Source organism: Sceloporus undulatus, chromosome 1, assembly GCF_019175285.1.
Source record: "Sceloporus undulatus isolate JIND9_A2432 ecotype Alabama chromosome 1, SceUnd_v1.1, whole genome shotgun sequence".
Classification (NCBI taxonomy): domain Eukaryota; kingdom Metazoa; phylum Chordata; class Lepidosauria; order Squamata; family Phrynosomatidae; genus Sceloporus; species Sceloporus undulatus.
The window spans coordinates 2,443,301-2,462,382 of NC_056522.1; the positions used below are offsets into that span (position 1 = coordinate 2,443,301).

Here is a 19,082-nt window from a genome sequence, read left to right on the forward strand (position 1 = left end):
ATTGATGCAAATTCACAATGGAAAAGGATTTAATTTGAAATTTTTCTGATTCATCTTCCTGGATGCTCATTTGCATTTGGATTGCCTTCTGTTTGTGTGTCATGTCGTTTGAAAACCTTTTTGAAATTACTTGAAATACCTTGGATGGCCCCGGATTAACTTTGGTTAAACTTCCAATTTTCCCATGGTAAAGTCCTGGGTGATCTTGGGCATGTACACTCCTCAGCTTCAAGGGATGGCCATGGCAAAGCCCCTCGAAGAAACTTGTCAAGAAATACCGGGATAGGTTCCCCTTAGTGTCGCCATAAAGTTGGAAATGACTTGAAGGCACACAACAACATGTATCCACTATATCTGCAGTGGCAAGACACACAAACCACAATTGTGGGACCGTGATGAAGCGCTGGCCCTGAGGACTTGGTAAAGCTGCAGCAAATATCTCTGTTGCGTAGGAGACTTGGCTGAAGCATCTAGATCAATTCCCGATCAATAAGTACAATCCTCATGGCTCTACAGGAAGCCATGCTTGGCTTTAATGAGCCCCATGAACAGTTTGAGCTGGGATTATAGCTTTCATTGAGGAGGTGAGCTGAGACCATTTTGTTGCTCTCGATAGAAAAGAAAGTGTTAGAGGAAAGTGGGAACAGGTCTCTGCACTTCAGAATCCAGCGTCCACTAAGCCTGGTCTCAATGAGGCTGTATCTGCACGCAGCAATTAAGTGGTGTGATAGTGCATAATTTGCAGTGCAGATGCAGCCTCCATCAAGACAAACAAAGGCGTTTATCACACAAAGGAGATTGGGCAGTTTTCCTGCGAATATCCTGGAAAAAAAATGGCAATCCACGAATGATTTCACAGATGTCACACAAAACCCCACCCTTAAAGTGGTCACAAAGAAGCATGTTTTTACTTGGGATTTCACTGGGGGAAGCATGCTTTCCGAACATAGCTAAGGCAACTGCGCGGATGAGAACACGCATCAATACGGGCCAGTTTCGTATGCGGGAGAGCGTAATGGCACGGAACGAAATAGCCCAGTGTGAGAAAAACCCATGGTCAGTGTTATCATGCCAGGTGCACGCGGGGAGGGCGGAGCAGAGTTTAATACAATGAAAATGTTAATTCAGTATTAACATAAATATTAAAATAATAGCAGATACAAATAAAAATAAAACTATAATAACAGTCAAGTTATTTTGAGAGAGAGAGAGAGAAAGAGGTGGAAAATGGCACTTAAGCAAACTGCTTTGTTCTTTTTTCTCTTTGGATGCCTAAACTATATTCTAAATGGTCGAATTCAAAGATAAAGAATGCATCTGAGGGAGGAGGACTTTAGTCTACGAGCTCATGCTGCCAATTTCTTTCTTTCAGTTCGTCCAAGACTCTGCAAGCTAATCTGAACATATATTTCTAAATGCTCAGCTGAAGTTTTAGGTTGCTGCAATGCTAGAAATTTGGGATGAAGGAATATTTCATGGAGGTGGGGTGTGGGGTGTCCCAGGGTGGGTGTGCCAGGATAGAATAAACCTATTGGCCTGTACAGAATGCCAAAATAAAGCTGCTCGGTCTTGGAGTATGCTATATTAAATGATGCATGCATCCTAGAATCTGGAATGCACCAAAGCTGCCCTCCCGTGCTAGGAATGGGATGTGGCTTGAGCAAACCTCCGACTCTTAGGACCCATGAATCTTAATAGCATCCTCCAAAGAGACCCAGACCCAGCTTTATTTTGGCAGTCTGTGTTAACAGGCCATTGAATCAACTGTTGAATGGGGAGTCATATTGTGTAGGTAATCCTATGGCTTCAGTGGGTCCTCCAGTTAGGATTCACAAAAGGAGATCTATGGAGGGCGTGTGGCCGCTTTCCACGTGTTGGGCTCAGGTTTTATGAGCCTTTTCTGCAATAATTGGAGTTAATTTCAGCCCAGACTCATCAACAGTGGTTTTTTTGGCATGATCTGGATGGCAGCCATCTCAGGCCTTCATTCGCTGCCAAGAACAGATTTGCAAAAAGGAAATTTCTTTAAAAGCAGTCATTCCCAACAATCCAAAGGTGGCTCATTAAAATCCCAGCGATTGCCGGAACGACAACTTCACAGACTAAAATCATCCCGATGTATATTTCAGCCTTTTAGTTAAGAGGAATGATTCTGATTCTTTCTAGATTATGTTATAGTCTGGAAAGCAATATATCCATTCTGGGCAAAATATTCAGTTTCCCAGTGCTGGTGAAAACCTAGTGAGAGAACGGAGCAGCCGTTTTCCCACTTCTTTCACATCAGTCCACAGGTGCATCTGCACTGTGGAAAATACCAATGCAGTTTGTACCCCTTTAAATGCTCCTGCTCCATCCTATGGAATCCCGGGATTTGCAGTTTTACAAAACTCTTTAGCCTCTCTTGTGGCCAAGAGGGGTTGGGTGCCTCGCCAAACTACACTCCCAGGATTCTGTAGATGGAGCGTGGCAGTTTAAGTGGTGTCAAACTGCATTATTTCACAGTGTAGATTCACCCACAGAATTAGTCTATGGAGAAATTCAGATAGTTTTTCCACATTTCAAATCACACTAATTTTGTACCGGAAACTAGCAATTGTGGGGCTGTAGAAACAAGCCCTGTGTCGTATGGCTGTGTCGTATGGATGGCATGGAGCCTGCCCTGTGTCAGCCGAATTGGGGCCGGCAACCTCATGTGTGGCATGATCCAGCCTTTCCAGGGTGCGAAAAGGAGCCACAAAAAAGTCATAGCTGCAGTGCTGTTTGGGCTGTGTCGTATGGACGCAATGCCATGAGGAGCATCATGACACCGCACCCATATGGAGCGGCACACAGTGTCATGGCGACCTAGTGGGTGGAATTAGGGCATGCATCATGTGGACGCAACATCCCAACGCTGCTCCCAGGCTGACCTTTCAGGCCCAGTCTGTTACAAGGTCAGTGTGAACACACTATGTCCTGCACAAGAAACAACTTTTTGGACAAATAGGCAGTACCACCAACTGGACCACAAACCATTGTGTGCTGAAAAACCACACTAATGTTTGCAACAGAATAATTTCCCTAATGCAATGCTTAATTCTGAAGGAGCCCGGTGGCGCGTGGTTAAATGCCCGTCTTGCAGCCACATGTTTGTGAGTTTGATCCCGAGGGGCTCCAATGACATTTCCATACTACATTTTATAGTGCTGCTCTATTCCACTTTACTTATTGTAGTTCAGTGAGTCCTAAGAGCCTTAGCTGATAAATCCAAATTCCCCCCTGAACTGCAAATCCCAGATTCAAAAAGAGGCAGCCAGGCACTAATAGTGGAATAAGAGTGTAGTTGGAAATGTGGCAAGATTGACTCAGCCTTCCATCCTTTTGTAGGTTGATAAATACGTACAGTGGTCCCTTGGCATCTGCTGGGGTTTGGTTCCGGACCCCCCCCCTGATACCAAATCCATGGTGCTCAAATCCTTAAATTGCAATGGCACAGTAAAACAGTGTCCCTATAATAAAATGGCAAATCAAGGCTTCTTTTGGGAATATATATATTTTTCAAGCATGGATAGTTGAACCATGAATAAAGAATCTGTGGATAAGGAGGGCCAATTGTACCAGCTTGTTGGGGGCAATTGTCTTACAGACTGCAAACCTCTTAGAGAGTGCTTAGTTCACTATGGACTTTATCCACAGGGAAAAATTGGAAAGTTAACCAACGGTTAATAGGGTCATCCATGGTATTTCACGTAATTTCGCAAAGAATTTCAAACGACGTTGCATGCAAACTGAATGCAATCCAAACGCAATCGCGAGTTATCCCAGGGACTCAGCGATTCATAGAATCATAGAGTTGGAAGAGACCCCACGGGCCCTGATCCAGTCAACCATTCTGCCCATGCAGGAAATCCAAATCAAAGCATCCCTGACAGATGGCCATCCAGCCTCTGCTTGAAGACTCCAAAGAAGGAGACTCCACTACACTCCGAGGAAGAGTTTGTTCACTGTCGAACAGCCCTTACTCTCAGGAAGTTCCTCCTAATGTTGAGGTGATCTTTTACTGCGGCTTACATCCATTGTTCCAGGTCCTTTCTCTGGAGTAGCAGAAAACAAGCTTGCTCCCTCCTCAATAGACATGCTTCAAATATTAAACAGGCTCTCATATCACTCTTAAACTTCTTTTCTCCAGGCTAAACATCCCAGCTCCTACAGTGTTCCTCATAGGCAAGTTTCAGACTTTCACCATTTTAGTCACCCTCCTTTGCCGCTCAGTTTCTCAATGTCCTTTTGAATGTGGTGCCAGAACTGGACACAGTATTCCAGTTGGGCTTGACCAGCAGAATAGTGCACTTTTACTCTCTTGATCTAGACACATACTCTATTGATGGCGCAAACGCATTGGCTTGTTTTGCCGCATCGCATGTTATATTATTATTATTACCTTCTTTTATGAAGCGCTGTAATTCCACCGCGCTACAGCAATCTTTTATTTAGACGGTTCCTGCCCTCAGACTTCAATCTAAAAAGACTGAACAGAAGGAGAAGGGAGTGGTTGGAGGGAAGGGTAATATGCGTAACTGTTGACTCATTGTCAACTGTGGTCTACTTGGACTCCCAGATCCCTTTCAACACGTTAGTTTCATTCAGCCAGGGGTCCCCATTCTATATCTGTGCTTTTCATTTTCTGCCCTAAGTGCAGTACCTTACATTTCTCCGTGTTGAATTTCATTTTGTTAGCTTTGGCCCAGCTCTCTAGTCTATTCAGTCATTTGAATCTTGATCCTGTCCTCTGGGTATTAGCTATTCCCCCAATTTGGAATCATCTGCAAATTTGGTAAGTATGCCCCCAATTCTGTCATCCAGGTCATTGATAAAGATGTTGATAAGCCCTGGGCCCAGGACAGAGCCCCACTGGACACCCCACTGGTTCACTTGTCTCCAGGATGAAAGGAGCCATGTGAGCACCCTTTGGGTTCGGCCGGTCAACCAATTACAGATCCATTTAACAGTTCTTTGTCTAGCCCACATTTTCAACGTTGTTTGCAAGAATGTCATGGGAACTTTGTCAAAGGCCTTATTGAAATCCAGATCTACTATATCCACAGCATTTCCTTCATCTACCAAGTTCGTAATTTGTCAAAGAAGAGATTAGGTTGTCTGGCATGACTTCTTTCTCTAAACCCATGTTGACTTTTTTGGATTATGGCATTGCCTTCTAGATGTTCACAGACTCTCTGGTTAAATATCTGCTCCAGAATCTTTCCTAGTACTGATGTCAGACTCTGGAGGTAAATTGTTGGATCCTCTTTCTTCCCCTTTTGAAGATGGGACAACGTTTGCCCTCCTCCAGTCGGCTGGGATTTCTCCTGTTCTCCAGGGTTTTCAAAGATTCAAAGAAACATTGAATTTATAATACTTTTTCATTGCAAATTTGCATATGTTGTCGTCAGTTTGCTTGCATTGGTATGAAATGCATCTCAGTTTGGCCATGGGATTCCCCCTGTTAGAAACAACTACAATTCCCATGATCCTTTATTGCAATTTCCTGTATCAATGGCTGCTGAGAGCAAAGCAGCTGTTTTTGGAGGAAAGAGCAAAAAGGGGGGAAGGTAAAGATGAGGAGCGGAGCATGCCTCCTCCTGTTCCTTCCACCTCTAACTCAAGGGGTGGGTTGTTCCTTGGGTCCGACTTGTTAAATCTTCCAGCCGCGTCCTCTCTCCCTGCCGCATGCACTAACCGCTATTCGCAATGAAGCAGCTGATGGGTATGTACTCATGTGATGAATCATTTGCATTCGCCCTGCTTTCTCTTTCGGATGGATGCTATGTTCGTCTATGCGTGTGATAAGCTACTATGTGATTTTGTGCATTTTCGCATTGGCCCCATTTCTTCTTTTTTGGGACGGTGATACATTCCTCCGTGTGAAGAAATCCTTTGGACGCTATGGTAATGTAAAATGCTATGGCTATCGATATTGCTCTCCAAAACCTGGAGGACCAACGTTTGGGAATGGCTGCTCTGGTGACGCAGTGGTTTAAATGTTAGTCCTGCAGCCACAAGGTTGCGAGTTCGATTCCAAGGGCTCCAAGGTGACTCAGCCTTCCATGATTTCGTAGGTTGGTAAAATGAGGACCCAGTTATTGGAGGCAATTGGCTTAGATTGTAACACTTCTAGAGAGTGCTGAGTTCACAATGAAGCCATCATAGAAATGTAAATGCTTTGCTGTTGCTAAAGACTTCGAAATTTTAACACTTGAATGTTTTAAAAAAAAAGTAGTGGGAACGGTGGATGATTTTGAATCGATTCACAGATACGAATCTCTCCATGCAAAAAAAACCCTAAGTGTGACTGGTCCTGAGCTGGACACCACAGAGAACATTAGTCCTTCTTTTCTGAAATGATCCGCACTTCAATGCTTAAATGATGGGGATATAAATCTTGGCATTTTTGCTCTCACATTTCGAATACGTCCATTTCGGTGACCCATCTTTATTCGCAGTGCTGACGCCTGTGAGTGACAGAACTCACAGAGATGTCTTCCCACTAAAAAAAAAATAGTGTGAACATCCAGAATGTTGAGTGAGGTTATCTGCATAGTCGCATTGCAAAACAAAACGTGTGAATGAATCCCTTGGAGCAGGGGTAGGCAACCTGCGGCCCGCGGGCCGGTGCGGCCCGGCAAGGGCCTTGGGACCGGCCCCTGGCCTGGTCTGCCACCGATTGCTGCTGGGGCCTTTGGGGGACCTATAGAAGCCTCGAAAACATGCATTTGCATAACATTTTTTAAAATCAGCCATTTTTTTCACGTGTCCTCCATTTTTTTAAAAAAAAAGTGCCTCCATTGAAAATTTTGTCCTACATTGTCCTTGTTTCTTTATAATTAATTTTTTCAAAAAAAATTAATTATTTATTTTTGGCTCTTGCCCCCCAGTTGTCTGAGGGACAGCAACCCGGCCCCGGCTCAAAAGGTTGCCTACCCCTGCCTTGAGGAGAAAGGGATCACTGTGATTCCTGCTGAAATCATAGTAGGTCAGCTGTGCGGCTCCTGCCCTCTAGTGGCCAATGAGTGAATTTAAAAGTAGCATCATGGTGAAGTCAGGAAAACTTGATGCTTGCCTTGACTTCAATCCTTATTAAAGTATTTCTCCGGTCTCCAAGTCCGACTGATAAAAAGACTGAATCAGTGAGTGAGGAATTAACGTTGCCTCCATGTGGCATTCCTGGAGCCCAGGGGGGCACCCCCTCCCAGGATAGCAATGTTTACCGAGAATAGGGATGTGTGGCCCTGGCAAACACGAGATCATGCCTCACCTTCTGGTTGACAATGGCTTGTGATTGGATAAGCCCATGTTGATTCGGCTGAGACAGTGTACACATCTTGCTCCCCTTTGCTAATTAGAAATCTCCTGAGTACACATTGGTCCCTGATTCCGCAAATTGCCTTCTGATGTACAGTGAGATAATGTAAAACCTAATGTAACCCTGATGTCAATAAAAGGAGCTGGCCAAGACCTGGCCAGCAGAAGAAGCTTTTGCACCCCCATTCCTGTCTCTGCGTCTCTCTCTGCCGCGACACTCCCACATTTGTGGCTTTGACTTTTGGGGGTTTGATTATTTGAGGTTTTGATGAATATGTTCTCTCTAGGAATCTCTTGGTCCTCCAGCGCAACTCTGCCAGAGGTTGACCATAGAATTGTGCTGGAAAACCTAAAAGTTCCTAGAAAAAACACTTCTCTAGGCATTTGTAGGGCTTCCAACTGGATTCTATGATCAGCGTCTGGCAGATGTTGACCATAGAGTTGCGCTGCCAAAACATCTGGAATCTTGGCGGGGGGGCAGAGTATTTGGGGTCTGGGTTTTGGATTGGGTTGGTTTGAGCTGATAGAAGTTACAATAACCAGAAGGCTTTTCCAGCTGTGAAGAACTTAAGAAGAGAAGTCTTCCTCCATGTAAATGGCAAGGGGGGTGTTTGGTTATGGATCCTTTTTTTCTTACATTTCCTAAGTGGTTGTTGGTTTCAAAGACACTGAGAAGCCATTTTGCAAAGGGATCCTGTAGCACCCATGAGACTAACCACACGGAAGAAAATGTAACATAAGCTTTGGTAAATACATGCATCTGAGGAAGTAGACCAAGTCTATGAAAGCTCACGCCACAACTTCTTTTGCACATTTAATCTCAATGGTACTGCAAGATCCTTCGCATACTGATGTTTCAAAATAACACTGCAAGGGCTCTGAATTCTACCTCTATGAGAAACCCTTTGTTTTACAGCATTCCCACTTCTTAAGCTTGCAGCTGCAAGGTGAGGTGCATGATGCTTTACCAGCTCTTGCATAATCTTTTTTAAAAACTGGGCACAGCCTGGTTCATAATCATTGGGTAATGGCACAGAGTGGCGTTATCACAGCTTCCCAAAAACCAACAAGTGCAGATAGCAAAGTCCCTGCAGAGGCTGAAGTCTAACTTCAAGACAGGATAGATATACATAGACTAGACCAGTGGTTCCCAAACTTTGGCTCTCCAGGTGTTTTGGACTTCAGCTCCTAGAAACTCCAGGTAATTTGACCAATAGTCAGGAATTCTGGGAGCTGAAGTCCAAAACACCAGAAAGACCAAAGTTTGGGAACTACTGCACTAGACTGTCCCACATATGGGATATATTTTGTGTGACAGTTGTGTGCTTGTAGCAGGAGAAGGCTCCACAATGAAGGTGCCACCAGCAAGGAAATCCTGACATGCTTGGTAGCCCTATGAGCCACACTACCTTTCCCTGGTGAATGTAATTCATAGTCCATCTGTTGCTGCTCATTCTTACAGGCAGGAAGAAGATGAGATGTACTACCATAGTGATGATGAACTTCTGGGTGAGGGAGATACCATCAGCCAAGGTTCCCTCAATGCAAGGTATATGGTCTGGCTCTGGCCAGGGCCTCTGGTTTGCGTTGCTGTGTTGGAGACGACAAGGTGGATCTAAGCTTAGTCTTAGTTAGAGTAGACCCACTGAAAGTGCTGGGTCATGTCCTATTTCTTGGAGTCATTCTGAACATGGCTAGGTCTGGATCCGCACCAGTGGCAGAGTTTACACAAGCCTTACCAGCCAGGGTTTGTGCATTTCCCTAAAGGTATGTGCAAGATGAAGGGAGAAGTATCACAAAAGGTGGGGAAAGGATGATGACTGATAGTGCCTTTGGGAATGCACTTCGTAAAATCTGGAATGAATACTGTGATTCCGCTGCCATTTTGTGGAATTGTGTAAACTCCTGCAAATAATGTTTGCCGTGCAGTTTGTGGCTTGATCTATGGGACTGTATGAGATGTTTCCAGGCAGATGCCAAATCGAAATAAAATGTTCAGGGGCATTTCTAAATGCTGGGGAGGGAAAATGCACACCTTGATCTTTTGTGTTAGTTCTCTTGTCCAGTTCTGAGCAGCCCAATTTAAGAAAGATGCGGACCTGCCAGATCATGTCCAAATGAAAGTGATCAAAATGGTGGAAGGTCTGGAAACCAGCAAGCCCTCTGAAGAACAATTTAGGAAGCTGAGTCTGTTTAGCCTGGAGAAGAGATGGTTGAGAGGAGGCATCTTTAAATGTTTGAAGGGAAGTCATATTGAGGATGGAGCAAGCTTGTTTTCTCCTGCTCTAGAGAATAGGACATGGAGCAATGGGATTGAAACATATCTGTTTTGGCTGGTAGTTTCTGCAAGGGCGTTAGGGATGCAGGTTTTGGGAGTCATGCCAGTAACGCATACTGAAATGCCCTTTTCTGCACAACTATTAAAGGGGTAGAAATCCTGTGCTTTATTTTACCTGGAAGTCCTCCTTGGAGGAGGCCTCTCATTCAGAAAGCTTTGTACAAACCATGGCTGACTTGATGAGACCTAACAATAGCAAGCAGCAGAAATAGAGTTTGCAAGAAATAAGAATTGAGTGGTAATATATCAAAGATATAGCCGTGTGTAGAGTCAGTGTGTAGAGAGATCTTGTAGCACCTTTGAGACTAACTTAAAGAAGTTGGCAACGTGAACTTTCGTAGACTGAAGTCTACTTCCTCAGCATCTGAGAAAGTAAACTTAAGTCTAGGAAAGCTCATGCTGCCAACTTCTTTCTTTCAGTTAGTCTCAAAGTTGCTACAAGATCTCTCTACATACAAGAATTGAGTGGTTTTTGCTAGGCAAAGGAGATGTTTGCAGTAGGAAAAGTTGGCACTACAGGTGGATGGACCTTGAGTTTGCAAGGCTGTGAAGAACAGGGTCTCTTGATGGCCTCTTAGTCTTAGGATCATCCTAAATCCAAAGCGACTGCTGGCAGTACATAATAATAACAATGGCAACAAAATCACCGCACGCCCCATTAAACAGGAACAGCAGAAAGACCTGCTTAAGGCCTTTTGCAGATGAGGGTCTCTTCTTGGATGCGTGATTGTTCCCAACACAGTATACAGAGAGAAATGACAGACAAGGGATTTTTCCACAGTGAGTCCTCGAATGCTGGCAGACTTCATTAAAGAGTCATTTGCTGCCTGTGTTTCCAACATCTTTAGGAAAGATGTCTCATTAGTCAGCTAATCTCCTATCCCAGCGGGAGGGAAAACAAGCAGCCCCAGAAGAAGAATAGTCTGTAAATGGCACTGCAGGGCCCTGGCAGACTGGCAGACTGGCTCTTCAAGTGACTGCGGGGGTTTTATTGACCTGTTTGACTCCTAGAATGGAAGGGACCTTAGAGGTCACTTGGTTCAACCTAAGCAGAGGCTGGATGGCCATCTGTCAGGGATGCTTTGATTGTGAGTTCCTGCATGGCAGAATGGGGTTGAACTGGATGGCCCTTAAGGTCCCTTCCAACTCTAGGATTCTATGATTCTCTTCCTCTGTGCAATATGGGACACATCTCCAGCATCCCATGTTGACCCTCATCTCAAATCCCTCCAATGGGGACAATCTCATCCTCTTCCAAGACATTCAGTTTCACAGCTTGTTCCAATCTCTCGTGGTTGAATCTGCAAGAATTTAGAAGAATAGTGGAGGATAGGGAGTCTTGGAGATGTCTCATCCACTGGGTCGCCATGAGTCGAGATCGACTGGAGGGTGGTTAACAACAACAACAACATCAAATACAAGGTTTGCAGTGATTCTGGGCCAGTTGTGGTCAATGTTTCTGAAAGGTTCTCAGCCACAAGCTTAGAATGTGAAAAATCTGGAAGCAAGAAAACGCACACCCAGCTAAGGCTCAAAGTGTCTCTTTAAAAATAGTAATAATAATAGGTGGGTTGAGGTAGAATTATAGAGTTTATGGGTGATTGGTGTGATGAAATTATGATCTTCGTCAAACATTTACTGTATGTAGAAACCGAGAATGTCAGGGGGAAGGGTTGCATGCAAAGGCTGAAGTTTTTTCATGTGCCGTTGAAGCATGTTGATTCCTATGTTTGAGTATGGCTTTATGTTATGCATAATGGATCAAGGAACATTTCCTTTTAATTGCTTGAGTGCGTTGGACTAACTGGACTTCTGTGTTTTCTGCATGCCGTTGGAACAGTTTGGGTGAAGACAGAGAAGACTATGAAGGGTAATTACGGTGTGCAGTGATGCATGTGCCAGCGTTTCAATGGAGGGAGGGAGTCGGGCATCATCCGCACCTTTTTTCTCAAGTGTTTTCTGTTTGCAGAGCCTTGGCACGGTGACCTTTTGTAATGTTGGATCAATTTGAGGAGGAAATTGTTTTCAGTCCCTTTTTCCCGATGGCTGTTCAGTGTGAAAGACAACGATCTGGACTGCTTTAGTTGTGTGAGAATATGAGAAGGGCCTGGGTATGGGTGATGCAGCCGCGCAGCTTGAGACCACTTTAATTGCCACAGCTCCATCCTGTAGGATCCTGGGATTTGTAGTTTGGTGAGGTATGCAGCCTGGTCTGACCAAGTGCTGTGGGGCCTCACCAAACTACGAATCCCAGGCTTCCACAGGATAGAGCCATGACAGTTAAGGTGGTCTCAAACTGCTTTATTTCTGCAGTGTGGCTGCACCCTGGGTCAGATCCTCAAGTGCAACTTTCTGTCCTCACAGTGGCTTCTCATTGCCCCAGTTAGAAGTCTCATAGCAGGACAGGTGTGAACTCCATCCTTCACTCCCCAACAATTAATATATAAAGGTAGACTGCCTCAGATGCTACAGGTGACTTACAGCAACCATGACATAGTAACTATGGATTGCCACTTCCATCGTGAATTTATCCAGTTCTCTTTTAAAGGTGCTCAGATTGGCAGCCATCGCTCTAGCGTGTATCAATGAGTTCCACGGTTTAACTTAGTGTGAGAAAAATGCACTAAATGTGTGTGTCTCACTTTCTATAGGGCTGCTGCAACACTGGGATGGGACTATTGGGGGGGGGGGGCACAATGAGAGCCTAGCCAAATGTGAAGCCGAAGGCTTTCGCGGCCAGCATCCATAGTTTTCTGTGGATTATTCGGACTATGTGGCCACATTCTGGAAGAATTTACTCCTGCTGTTTTTCCTGCACCTGTGGCTGGCATCTTCAGAGTGTAGCGGCATGGAAGTGTGTGGGGTATATATACTTGTGTGACCCTTGGTTAGGAGGAAGCCTAGCTTCCTCAAGTAATAGTTCTTCCCTCCCACCATGAAATTTCCCTTCAGTCTTCACATTCCTAACATTACAGTAACTCAAAGCTTCAGTCAAGCATTTGGAATGGAAATGCATTTCTATGGCTGTTCATACAGTCTTCTTATCAAGGTCCTTCCTGGGCACCAGTTCACTCCATGCATCTGAGGAAGTAGACCAAGTCTTATGCTATGACTTCAAACTCAAAGGTGCTTACAAGATCCTTTTGCATTTGGAAATGCAGTTTAGCCATGTAAAGAAACAGGGCAGGCAAAGTGACACAGGAAAAGCCAACACACTCAATATAAAGACTTCCAACTTTGAACCATTTGCGGCGTCTGAGTCTCTGCAATGCTAGAAATGTAGGGAGCGAATGAGAATTTCGACTGAAGGAGACAGAACTCAATGCCCTTAGTTTGTCCCCCCCAATGGGGTTGACCCCCCCCCAACACACACATGCCTGGGTTTGGATTGAAATATTGCAGTATTTTCAGACTAAGCCACAGGTGGGTGATGCTCCATTGCTTCCACCGCCATACTCCTTCTTCAAGTCCCAGATGGCCTCTTTGGTGTGCCTTTGGCGAGGCAAAAGTCAATGCCAGGGACTGTTACCTGATCACTGTTTGCTGTTAAAAATTTATAGATGGGATGGAGCTCTGAAGCAGAATCCAGTCTGGCCAGGCTGAATTATTGATGCGTCTTTTCTTATAGTATGATTATAATGCGCCTGCTTCTTGGACACACTTTATGGGCTGCCCACCAATGCTCTCTGGAACTCTGACCATGATGCTGATTTTAACTGCCTTTTCTTTCTTTCTTTCTTTCTTTCTTATTTAGTGCTTATTATATTACAAACTAGAAAACAACAGAGATGAGTAAACAACAACAATAAAAACTATTAACAAACAAAAACATAAACAAAGATATAGCTGTAATTCTCCACTCCCTACAAAAGGAATCCAGTTCACTAAAATGCAATGTCGAAATGCAAATCAACCCATACGTTCGTTTTCCACTTGTAATATTGTCCATATATAGCATTACTCTTCCACTTGTCCAGTCAAAGTATTGTGCAAGTCACTTGTTAATATTAACCATTTAATATGTATCAGTTCCTCAAAGACTCTAGCTTAACAGTAGTCCTTATGAGATAGATTCCTATCCATTTTCTATTCTTCAATATTTACATATTTCTTTATTCCTTTAAAAATAAAATTTTAACTCCCTTTTCAACTACTGTCAGCCCTCCGTTTTCGCGGGGGATCCGTTCCAGGGACACACACCCGCGAAAACAGAGACTCGCCTATATTCAAGCCTCATAAGCTTGAATGGGGCTCATGTGCTCGAGCGCGCAGAGGATGCATGCTGTGGGGGTGCACCCCATTGAAAATAATGGAGGTCGCCACTCTGTGAAGATTCACAACCATGGACCTCAAGTCTGTGAGAAAGGAGGGGCGACTGTACATGTTTGAATCATCATCACAGGAACAATTCCTGGCTGAATTTGGATAAATAAAGGAGTGAATGCAGGTTGCCTGATAAAGGTTCGGTGGCCACTGTTGCTGGTTTCTGCTTGCCCCAAATGTCAAAACATTGATTCCTTGTCTTTCTTTCCTCTGCCTTAATCCAGCAAACCTCCAGGAGTCCAGCGTAAGAACCAAGATGGGTACCAGTCCATAGCCAGGTATTAAGCCTCAAAGGGATGCTTTAGAACTCACTGGGCTCCATGTCTCATGCTCTCTTTGGGCCCTGATTCATCCTAGGGATCACCCCAAGTATTGAGCAGGAGAAAACAAGCTTGCTCCATCCTCAATATGACATCAGGGCATCTGGTGCACTCTTGAGGTCACTGCAGTGGTAAATTTGCTCTAACCTAGATGAATTATCAATGAGGCACCTGAAGCAAACCTTCCAGGCTCCTTCTTGGCTAAAGGCCCCATATATTTATCTGTTTATCTATTTATGATCACAATATTTTTTAAAAATTGGATTGCACATTTCCTTGTTGCATGCTGGGTTATGGCTATTACTGGCTGGCATCCAGCTGAACAGTTACAAATGTGTAAAATGGATGTGTGCAAGACTTGGAAGAGATCTCAGAGGTCATCTGGCCCAACCTCCTTTTGACATGAAGGAAAATACAATTCAGGCCTTCACGATGATAGATGGCCATCCAGCCTTGGTTTAAAAACCTCCAAAGAAGGAGACTCCACCAGCCTCTGAGGCATCAGCATCTTCCACTGTTGAATAGTTCTTACTCTTAGGAAGCTCTTCCTAATGTTTAGTTGGAATTTCTTTTCATGTAGTTTGAATGCAGGCCCTGTTCTCTGGAGCAGCAGAAAACAAGTTTGCTCCATCCTCAATGCGATTCTAGGCTGCATCAACAGAAGTATAGTGTTTAGATCAAGGGAAGTAATAGTGCCACTCTATTCCGCTTTGGTCAGGCCCCACCTGGAATAATCCAGTGTTCAGTTCTGGGCATCAAAATTCAAGAAGGATGTTGAGAAACTGGAGCATCTCCAGAGGAGGGAAACCAAAATGGAGAAGGGTCTAGAAGCCATAATGTCCTTTGAGGAGAGACTTAGGGAGCTGGGGATGTTTAACCTGGCGAAGAGAAGGTTAAGAGTTGATATGACAGCCCTGTTGAAATATTTGAAGGGATGCCATATTGAGGAGGGAGCAAGCTTGTGTTCTGCTGCTCCAGAGAATAAGACACGGAACAGAATGGATGCAAGCTCCAGGAAAAGAGATTCCACCTCAACATTAGGAGGAATATCCTGACAGTTAGGGCTGTTCGACAGTGGAACAAACTGCCTCAATAGAGTTTGATGGGTCTCCCTCCTTGGAGATCTTTAAGCAGAGGCTGGATGGCCGTCTGTCAATGGGGATGCTTTGACTGAGAGTTCCTGCATGGCAGAAAGGGGTTGAACTGGATGGCCCTTGCAGTCTCTTCCAACTTTATGATTCTATGATTCTAATACGACACCCCTTCAAATACTTAAACAGGGCTATCATATCACATTCACAATTGTCCAATATTCATGTTTATGATTGTGGCATAATTGCCATGATCACAAATGTGCCCCTGCAAACCTACCTTAACAGCCAGCAGCTGCACCAAGCAATGGAGGTCTGTTCTGCTGGAGGTCAAAGGGGGCATTTGTGATGACATTTTTAGCCCCTTTCCTTAGATGAGAGGGGGCTAGAGAGGCCATCTTGCAGCTCCCCATTTTCCAGCCAAACAGCCCTTTGTTGCCTGGCGCAGGTGCTGGCTGTTAAGATTGGCTTGTGGGGAGTTGGGTCAGCATACAATATATAGTTATGTGCTTTTAATTCTATGTATGCAAAGGGCTCTTGCAGCACAGTGGAGACTAACTGTGGGAAAGATGTTGTAGGAGACGTTTTTGTAAATTTGATTTGCATCCTCAGCCGCATGAAAAGAAGTCAAAATGTGTCTGAAGAAATAGACCAAGTCTATGAAAGCTTATGCTACAACTTCTTTCACACAAACCATGTTCAAGGGTAGCTGTGTTGGCTATGCAGCAAAGTATAATAACATCCAAAATCCACAAAACAGCAAAAGCTTGCATTGAGGAACTTACTGCAGCCTCTAAAATCTAGGCTTGCGGCAACCTCCCAGAGGGCGTTCTCTGCTGTCGCCCCCAAACTCTGGAACGACCTGCCGGATGAGATCCGTCAGATAACATCATTAGACAGCTTTAAAAAAGCGATCAAGACGGATCTCTTCCGGCAGGCCTTTCCAGATTAACCATCCCGGCCCAGGTTCCCAGGTTCCCTGATTCCCTCATTCCTCCCGTGGCCCCATCTTAGTGATGGTTGAGGATCAACAGAGGGATATCAGGGTTTTTAGTTTTAACTGCTGGTTTTATGCTTGTATTGTGTTTTTAATATGTTATATTGTTTAATACTGTCTTAAGGGGGGGGAGGGATAAAGTGTTTTTAATTGTCATATTTTATATTTTACTGTTGTTAACCGCCCGGATTGGTTTGCCAGAGGGCGGTATACAAATAAATATTATTATTATTATTATATTATTATGAGTATTTTGTGCATTTTGGTTGGTCCAATAAAATTATCACTGTTGTGGATTTTGGATGTTATTGTACTTCTTAAACAAAGATATAGCCATGTTAGTCTGTAGAATCTTGTAGCACCTTTGAGACTCACTGAAAGAAAGAAATTGACAGCATGAGCTTTCATAGACTTCAGTCTACTTCCTAGGATTATTATTATTATTATTATTAACCTTTATTTATAAAGCGCTGTAAGTTTACACAGCGCTGTACATCAATTTGTATTTGGATGTATTTGGACTTCTTAGATACAGTCTCAAAGGTTGGTTCCCTTTGCATACTGATATCCCAGACTAACATATCTATATCTCTGTTAACTACATGTGTGAAAGAAGATCTCAACCACCATCATAGTTATATTCAGTTACATCCCTTCTTTCCCCCTGAAATGGGGGCTCAAGGTGGCTTACCAATTTACCCAAAGTCCAATATAGTTAAAACATATTGAAAAGGCAAGCTTAAAAGGGGATTAAACTATTGACAACAGTAAAAAAAACCCAGTTTAGACATACAATCAAAATGTTGAAAAGCATTTTACAATACAGCCCTTTAAAAACCATCAGCATGCAAAAAGCTGCTTGTGATAAAACAAGTCTTTGCCTACGGATGGAAGGATAGCAAGGAGGAAGCCATTCAGATCTTCCCGGGAAGGGAATTCAGCATTTTGGGTCCCGTATTGGGAGAAAGACAAGATACTATACACTAAACCAGGCCTTTATAGTTCAGACTAAAACCCAGAATGGAGGCACCTTCCCCATGGACATGAAAGCCACATGATGAGCATGGAGCAAATGTTCCTCCTCTATACGTCTGATGGTCACAGTTCTTTTCCAAGGTAGCCAATTCACAGTAAATGGGAAGGGCAGGGTTTCTGCATGATGGCCCCTAGAGTCCATTTGCTATGGAGAGCTAATGGCCTGGTGGGAAGACTGTTGCCCTTGGTGCTCATATTCATTATGGTTTCTCCTTCCATTCTCCATCCATTCCTGCAACAGCGAGGACCATGGAGACTCCAGGTACATGTGCATCCTCTCGTATTCAGCTCCTTTCCTTTTCCGTCCTCTTCCTTGTGTGAGTTCATGTGACTGATGTAGGATTGAGGGATATGGGTGTCCATCCCAGATTCCACCTTGAGCCGCAGCATGGGATGGACAACAGTATCCCTTGAGTTTTAAAAAATACAATGGCCATGCTGGCTGGGGATGATGGTGCCTGTAGTTCAAGAGCTTGGAAGGGCAGCCAATGGAAGAAAGGCTAAATTAAATCATACAGGTAAAATCATAGACCCGAATCCTGGTGTTGGTGGTATCATCATGCTCAACCTCATGCCACCTTCTCCCCATAGCTGGTAGTCCCAGCTACATTAGACCTATAGAATCAGGGGGCATTGCACAAATGTGGACTCACCATTCAATGACTGATTCAATAGGGTCTTAATCTTTTTGGGACTGACCAAGAGGATTCTGATTATAGCATCGGAAGATCTCCCTCAGGGCCATCTGTTCTGACCCTCTGCAAGTTCAGGAAATCCCGTGCTAAAGCATCCCTGAGTGATAGCTATACTTTGGGGTCCACTGACTTAGCTTGGTCTGGGAAGACCACCAATAACTGTGTGCGCATCTCTGTCTAGTATCCAAGGAACTGGTGCATGAGGGGGGAGAGTTGTCTTCTGGCCATGAGCAGAACATCTGAGGTTCTTGGAGGGCCAGCATAGCCAAAGAAATGAGACCCTCCTCCATTGTGGAAATGAGATGAGATGAGTTGTCAGCCCAATCCCAGCCACACCTCCTGCAAAGAGAAGGAGCTGGTGAGCAGGTTTGCAGGCCCCTGTTTTAAAGAACTACAAGGTCCAATTTTGTAGCACCTTTGAGACTAATTGAACAAAATATATTGTAGTGTAGGCTTTGGTAGACTTGGTCGACTTCTTTAAGAGTAGACCAAGTCTACAAAAATGCAGCGATATCTACGAACTCTACAAGGTCCAAAATTACTTGAGAATGAACCATTTTATGGCCTCTTCTCATCCTCCCTTTTAAGCATCTGAGATGATGCAATTGGGCCAAAGGTTTGTGCTTATACGTACATCGGCCTGAAGCCTGTTGGTAGTGGTGGTACCATCATGATCATTATCAATATCATCTGACCTTTTCCCCATTTCAGGACTCAAGGTAGCTGGTAGTCCTGGCTACAGTAGAGCTATTGAATCAGTGGGCATTACACAAATGTGGACTCACCATTCAAGAAAGGGTTCAATAGGTTCTTAATCTTATTGGGAACTAACCAAGAGGATTCTGATCAGTGGTTTTCATACGCATAAAGTGCTTCATATGCATATGCCAGTCACTGATTTTCATGTGCATAAAGCGGGGAATCCACTCCAGGCTTTAAAGGAGC

The 19,082-nt window shown here is 44.2% G+C and overlaps 2 protein-coding genes across 7 annotated transcripts in view; both read left to right on the forward strand.

Annotated features, from left to right (window-relative positions):
- LOC121919802 (otoferlin-like) overlaps positions 1 to 19,082 on the forward strand; it is a 243,689-nt gene that overhangs the window by 75,744 nt on the left and 148,863 nt on the right. The gene's annotated exons all lie outside the window — the stretch shown is intronic.
- Positions 14,228 to 19,082, forward strand: part of LOC121929589 (otoferlin) — a 104,779-nt gene continuing 99,924 nt past the window's right edge. For all 6 annotated transcript variants that reach the window (XM_042465304.1, XM_042465330.1, XM_042465294.1 and 3 more), the window contains exons 1-2: positions 14,228 to 14,277; positions 17,684 to 17,704. The gene's annotated coding sequence lies outside the window, so the exon portion shown is untranslated. The remainder of the gene's footprint in view (positions 14,278 to 17,683; positions 17,705 to 19,082) is intronic.